General features: G+C 33.4%; 1 long non-coding RNA gene across 1 annotated transcript; it reads left to right on the forward strand.

Moving 5' to 3' along the window:
* Positions 1–1,784: 1,784 nt before the first annotated feature.
* Positions 1,785–3,838, forward strand: LOC128236169 (uncharacterized). The gene is made up of 3 exons (XR_008261274.1): positions 1,785–2,151; positions 2,367–2,400; positions 3,417–3,838. It is a non-coding gene; the product is annotated as an uncharacterized LOC128236169 (long non-coding RNA).
* The last annotated feature ends 3,015 nt before the right edge of the window (positions 3,839–6,853 follow it).

Here is a 6,853-nt window from a genome sequence, read left to right on the forward strand (position 1 = left end):
ACGCACAACGAATAAGGTTTGTTTTTTTAAACCAATCTCGTTAGAACTTATTGGTGATTCACGTTTTTATATATGTGCAAACCTTCAATTATCTGTGATTTCTCACTAGTGTATTGAAAAAGCAATTATATTAAATCAAGATCATTGTTAGAATAAAGACAAAAGACACTTTATATATTCATGCAAAAATAATGTATTATTTGTCCAAACAATGGTAGAACAGTCAAGAAAAAAATATTAATTACATTTCGAGGCAATCTATCGCTATTCTGGCTCCAATACGGAAGGTGTAATCGCTTTGTCACTTCCGTAATGAATGTTCTGCCCGAATCCACTGCAACAAGTATTATAAAACGATTTTGATATTCTGTGTCCCGACTAACGCCAAATAATGAATGTATGCGTACTATGTACAGCCCTCGTCTGTTCCGAGTACCTCCTGAATACCGCGTACCAAATAGGTGGATGAATATCAGTCTGACTAGCACATGCTCATGGTTTGTAAAACGCATTTCATATTTCGAAACAAAGTGAGGCAAATCATGATGAGTGTTAAAACAAAGATGCTGACGGCGAGAGCCCTTCAGCAAATGATGATACTTGCTCAAATATCGTCTTTGGAGACCGCAATTTTCAATTGTGTTTTTAAAGGCATTGAGTGATTCCAGTATTACGTGATTGGTTGACAATATCACGTGATGTTATCATTACATTGGTAAAAGGTTAAAAGGTCAATGTACTGTTGTATAAGTCCTAATGACCTAATGTATAAACCGTCGTTTTTCTGTTTTTCTTGACTTTACCTGGTCATGTTCGCACCCCACTAAAACCAAACTATTTTCATACTTTAATTTCATTTTTCTGCAATTTCGATATCATCATAGAGTAAAATAATAATAGAATAATGTTTTCAGATACACTACGGGGAAAGCTAATATATGGTCACAAAACTTGAGCGAGTCCCTTTAAAGGATGTGACATTGCATCTCCGCATCTGCGAAGTAAAACGCTGGGAAACCGATATTGCTCTCATTAGCAATTGTTCCATCAATTATCAAAGACAGAGCATTACCGCGTAGTAGAGGGGAATTTGTAAAGAAGAGTCGTACTACAACAAATGGGAACCCTCGGTGAGAAAACAAAGCTATATTTAGACATGATTCCTTATTATGTATTTAAAATATAATACCATGGGAAAGTCAGGGAAACCCCAGTAGCATATTAAATCAAGACCCTGTTTCGGATGAGGCATTTTAATATTCATGGAAAGGTAGCCTTACCTTTTAAAATTTCTTTTTTTTTTGTTCTGAAGAGCAGGCCAAATAAGCCTCAATGTTTTAATATGAGATAATATAGGGTAAGTATACATGTTCGTTAACGCAAGAGCTGAGCGATGTGAGCTGCTGCGAGGACATGTTTCGGACATAGTTTCTTTCCGATGTGCTGTTAAACACTTTCCCTACACCCAATTGGTCTTTTCCAGTACTTCATGGTCCCTGGTGGATTTTTTATAACGATGTTTTTCATGGCATCATATTTTTTGCCATATCAACGAAAACGATAAGTTTTAACTTTTCAAATTCGAGTTAGTGATCGATTTTGAATAATGGAAGCGTAAGCCATCGTTGGCCGCCCAAGGTATGTGATGGCTAGTAATCAATAGGTATCCCTATTTTGAAATTTGAATTCCCTGGAATGGAAATTCGATAAAATGATTTTATCAACCTTGACATTGGAAATGACAACTATCCCATAATTTACCAAAACACTTCAATTAACATTTTACCCGAAGTTTGGATTCTGGTGAGGATATAATCGTAAAATGCAAATACTTGGACAAGCCAAGCAGTAAACAATTTTCTAGCTCAAGATGATGCTACAATGTTTATTGGCAAAGCATAATATATAAGACAAAGGCTGTGATTAATTATTTATCGGGAACAGGATGTTCCACGTATGCCTCGAATTATTACGCAATGGAAGTCACATGATGAATTTGGAAAATTAATGATATAGCAGAACATTGGAAAAACAATACACAGTCCTTTTCCCGGCGTCTGTTGAATGACGACATAAACTGTGTTATTTGTGTGAGGGGATTGTCTTAAAATGGACATTATCGGCGCCAGTAATAAAACTTATACGGCACAGGTGAGTGGTGTTGTTGTTAGTATGTATATTTATGATCATATTATTTCACGCATGAGCTTTACAAAGGCACAAGACTTAACGTTTATAGTATCTAAATATTCGCCAATAAAAGCAATATTGAAAGTGTAAGTATCTCTATTTAAGATTCCGAGTTTATCATTTTTTGTTGTTCACTTTCAAAATTAGTTCATGGTTTGTGTGTGTTTTGTTTTCAGAAGCTTACTGGATGGGCGTATAATTTAGATCCCGGTGAGTCAATGCTGATCATATCAAAAACTAACGGTATGTATGGATAGTGAGTATAATCTGGGACCATTGCTACAGCAATGGCAATGACACATATACATACTGATATCAGTTATTTTATAATTGGTGTAAATGAAATAGAACAATAAATTAAATATCTTAACAAACAAACGAGTTTTAGTAAAATTATGCAATAAGTAATTGAATTCGGAGCTCCTCGGCCATTTTTCTCGAAAACAACCTCGGATGTATATGGACGGTTTACATACTCAGAAATCGGTATGTTTTAGTCCGCTGCAAGTAGATGGCGTAGTAATTTAATTTAGCAGTTAAAGTTAATGACTTTGCTCTTGGGAATAGCTCTTAATTATGTTTGCAATAATACACTTCAACGGTAAATAAATTTAAACTTATATCATTAATTATACCAGCAAAAACACTACATTTAATTAATAATATTATTTTAAAAAATACGAACTACTTCTACTGATGAACCGGCATATATCCGATGTTGTTTTCGAGAGAAAATTGCCAATGAGTTCCGAATGAAGTAAATCAACCAACAATCAGTTATACCCTCATCCATTAGTTGTCGCTTACTTACACATCTGTCATTATTATGTTTTACGTATTCAATATTTTTCTTTATTTATGTTATATAAGGTCATCTTTCTGACAATCTGTTTCACATATCGTTCTGTGAAGCCTGCAGCATTTGAGATAAAATGTAATAAAACCTTTCTAATAAACAAATAATAAGCGTTTTAAACTCATTAATGAGTTCCATCACGTAACATGTAATGAAAAAAAATCACACCAGTTTGCAATGACATCCTGCTTTTGAGAAAGGTACAGGCATATTTTATGTTTCTTCACGTTGCCATAATAATCCTGTCGCATATTCATACAATAAATTTGGTTTATTAAACGAAATTTTCTATATTCATTGATATTTTTATTTGAGCATGATTAATCATGAGCTGAGTATTTAGATTCAATATTATAATAAATATTTACAGATAAAACACCGTATATTCCAACGTCTGTGTTTGTTGCTGGGTGTGTGCTCCTAGGGATTGTCGTTCTCACATGTTGCGCATGCGCAGTCGTTGCCGAAGTCAGACGAAAATGCATAGAAAGGAAGGAAAAAAAGATAGAAAACGCGGAAAAGTTTTTAAAAAAAAAATACGTCAACATATGTTTAACAATTATTTATTGGAAAATGACTATGTTTCAGAGTATGTTTAATTCAAGGAAATAGTCCTGATCATTCTTTAAAGGTCGAGGAGATAAGATGTGATTTATATCAATCATAATACAACAGTTTACACTTAACTGAATGACGATCAAATCAATTCGTTTTGTCCATTTATAATAGCATCAACATCATCTTTATTTATGTTAACTAATGCCTGCGTCTGAAATAAACGTTAAACATGAATTGACTTTTGCATGTCCAAAGAATCCCAACAATGGCGTATATACACGGAATTCCGACATTTGTTATTTATAAAACAGAACATAATTTTGCTATAAATATAAACATGATTGCACCTCTGTATAATGGCATCAAAGTGCGTTGCTCTGGGGTAAAACAACGAGTGAGTCAGTGTTGATCTGAAACCGTAGCTAAACTGAACACAATTATGTTACCTTTGTTAATATATGTGACTGATTGTGACCGTCTTAATCTTGTCAATGGGTTCTGGCAACATCACAAAGTGATGTTGGTCATTTGGATATTGAAGTAGGCACTTCATTTAGGCTTCTGATAATCAAGGACTTAGCCCACATTTGATTGTTTGCGCAAACAGACACGCACTAGTGGATAAAAGGTGTAATGTGAAGAAAGGCGCTGCTGCCTCATCCCAACTTCCCCGAATTTGCACAAAAGAAAGTTTTGCAAAAGAGGAAGTCCAGTATTCATGTCAAAACACAACAATCGGAATGTGTTTCGCAGGAAAGTTTTGAGCCGAGTAACAACATGACAACCCCGTTGTTCCCCCTGCCAAGATATACCTTAAGCTTTACCAAGTATCCCTTCACGGAATCACACCAATCATCCAAATCTTGATCCCCCCAACTCAGTTATCTTTTCAAAAATAACTCAATTCGATGAGCAGTCATACATTGGGTCCAATATATGAAATACTGACTGTGCATGTCATGACTGTCCATTACCTATACAGTAGGTGAAAGGTAATGAAGATTTCATATGTTTTTGACACAAAAGCAACCATCTATTCTATGTAGAATTGGTTGTTATCCAAGTTTGTAAAAATCATGTTCAACGGTAAGCCTATAACCTCCATTTAATCTTTTTCTGGTGAATCGTCGTCATAAGAGGATGAACTTCGTAAGATGTTGGACAAGTTGCTATGTAAAATCTGCATGGAACGAGACGTAAATGTCGTGTTTCGGCCCTATGGCCATTTTGTTGCCTGCGAATAGTACGGTCACAAACTGAGGCAATGTCCTATTTGTAGACAATTAATACGAGGACATGTCAAGACATAAATATCGTAAAGTGTAACATTATGTCCTAACCAAAAGGGGGAAAACTTCATGAAAGGTCCATATTCTTCTTTGATGTTTTTTATTCGAGTAATTTAATGTATCGGCTTTACGTCACAGACAAGTAAAATAACTAATGGTAAAAATCTTAACCCTTGGCTTGTTAATTATTATGTTTTCGACTATCATAGTATTGATTTAGTTTACGTTTCAATTTAAGTCTGGTGATATATTGTATTTGATACATGGAATCATAAAACTCACTCACAATTTTTTTTTATACTTATTCATATTTTGTATTTTTGTATTATACCTACATCAAATGCTTTTAAAATGAACTATCCTTCTTATGAACGTTACAATTTATAATCATAGAGAACAGTATATTGTTCAGAATTATACTCTATACGTACAGTGAACAATTGGCAGGATGTATTTTATACTGTTGTATATATTTTCCTTGAAGCATTTGTTATTTTTTACCGTAAAAATGATCAAATATGGTGTTATAAAGCTTTTCACAAAACAATGCCTGCATTAAACTTGTTCTTGTTAATGTGTTAACACTGATTTCAATTCTCCTCACTTTATTTTTTTGTTAAATATATTGTCTGACTTAAAATTCTTTACTTCTTAAACTGTTTATACATTTTTTACATCCCTATTGTTCCTAAATCATGCTATTTTATATTTGTGAAGGAGGATTTTTATTAATATCTCAAAAGGACTGAACCATTTTATAAATGATTACAGAGAAAAGGTGATTATACTGGCGCTATATGTTCTCCTTTATAGAAAAATAATAATTTGAACAACAAATAAATGAGTACGACACTAAAAACATAAATATTTAAATGAAAACTACAGAAACAAGCTCAGTAGCCAAAAGCTTACACATAAACACCGTTTAATGGCAAAGGGTAAACGCCCAAGACATAGAACTTACAAAATTAAACACAAACAAGAAACATGGAACAACAGCACAAAACTCCACAAATAATTATATACTAAATAAAAAAACTAGGTATTTTTATCAAGGTCTGTAAGAAGCCTTGGAACCGTCAGTAAAATATAAATTTACTTGGAGTTTAAACCAGTTTACGTGCAAAAACGTAAAAGATCAATCTTATCAACGTATGCATTACCTTAAAGAAACTTAATAATAAAACAATAAACTAATAGGTAAACCCCAAGTATTTAAAAACAAATTAACATAGTATATACTGTCTTGATCCTTACACACACACATGTACATAATACAAAACAAATATTAAAGATACCAAATTTAAATCCAGAAACCTATGAATATATAAACTTATGTACTAAGCATGAACAACACGGCAATATATGTATGGAATAAACAGATCGTATTGTTTTTGGTAATAAATTTAGTTTTGGTAAATACTTTAGCACACATCTGTTTCAAGGCAAAAAACCCTATCTATAATCCTTAAAATATATTGTAATTCGACATATGCAAACAAAACCATAGACATTATACAATCACTTTTACCAGTGACATACACTTACACAAGTGACCTCAGCTTGTTAAATATAAGTAGAAAAACGCATTATTTATACGCATGACAACATGAAATGGAACAAGTATGTTTTCAAGATAATGTTCTCTCTACACAAAAGAAAAGGCATTTCTAAGTGTAAATCTTGACCAAATTCCTCAGCCCTAATGGAAACAAGTTTATGTCAAGCTTATGTCAAAGTACAGAATTCTTTGGGCGTTTAGGTCTAGAACTATTACATAACCTAATATGTATGTATCTAAGTACTGTGGAGATGAGTTAGGTTCGTCAGCTTTAGATGATTGTGTCATAATAGGCTGACAAATGACGATTGGAACTAGATCTTCATGATCAGGCGCACGTTCTTGGTTAGTCAACGTTGCCGAAACTACAGCCGGTGCTGGTGGTTGATAGTCACAACA

The sequence above is a fragment of the Mya arenaria genome, chromosome 5 (genome assembly GCF_026914265.1).
Source record: "Mya arenaria isolate MELC-2E11 chromosome 5, ASM2691426v1".
NCBI lineage: Eukaryota > Metazoa > Mollusca > Bivalvia > Myida > Myidae > Mya > Mya arenaria.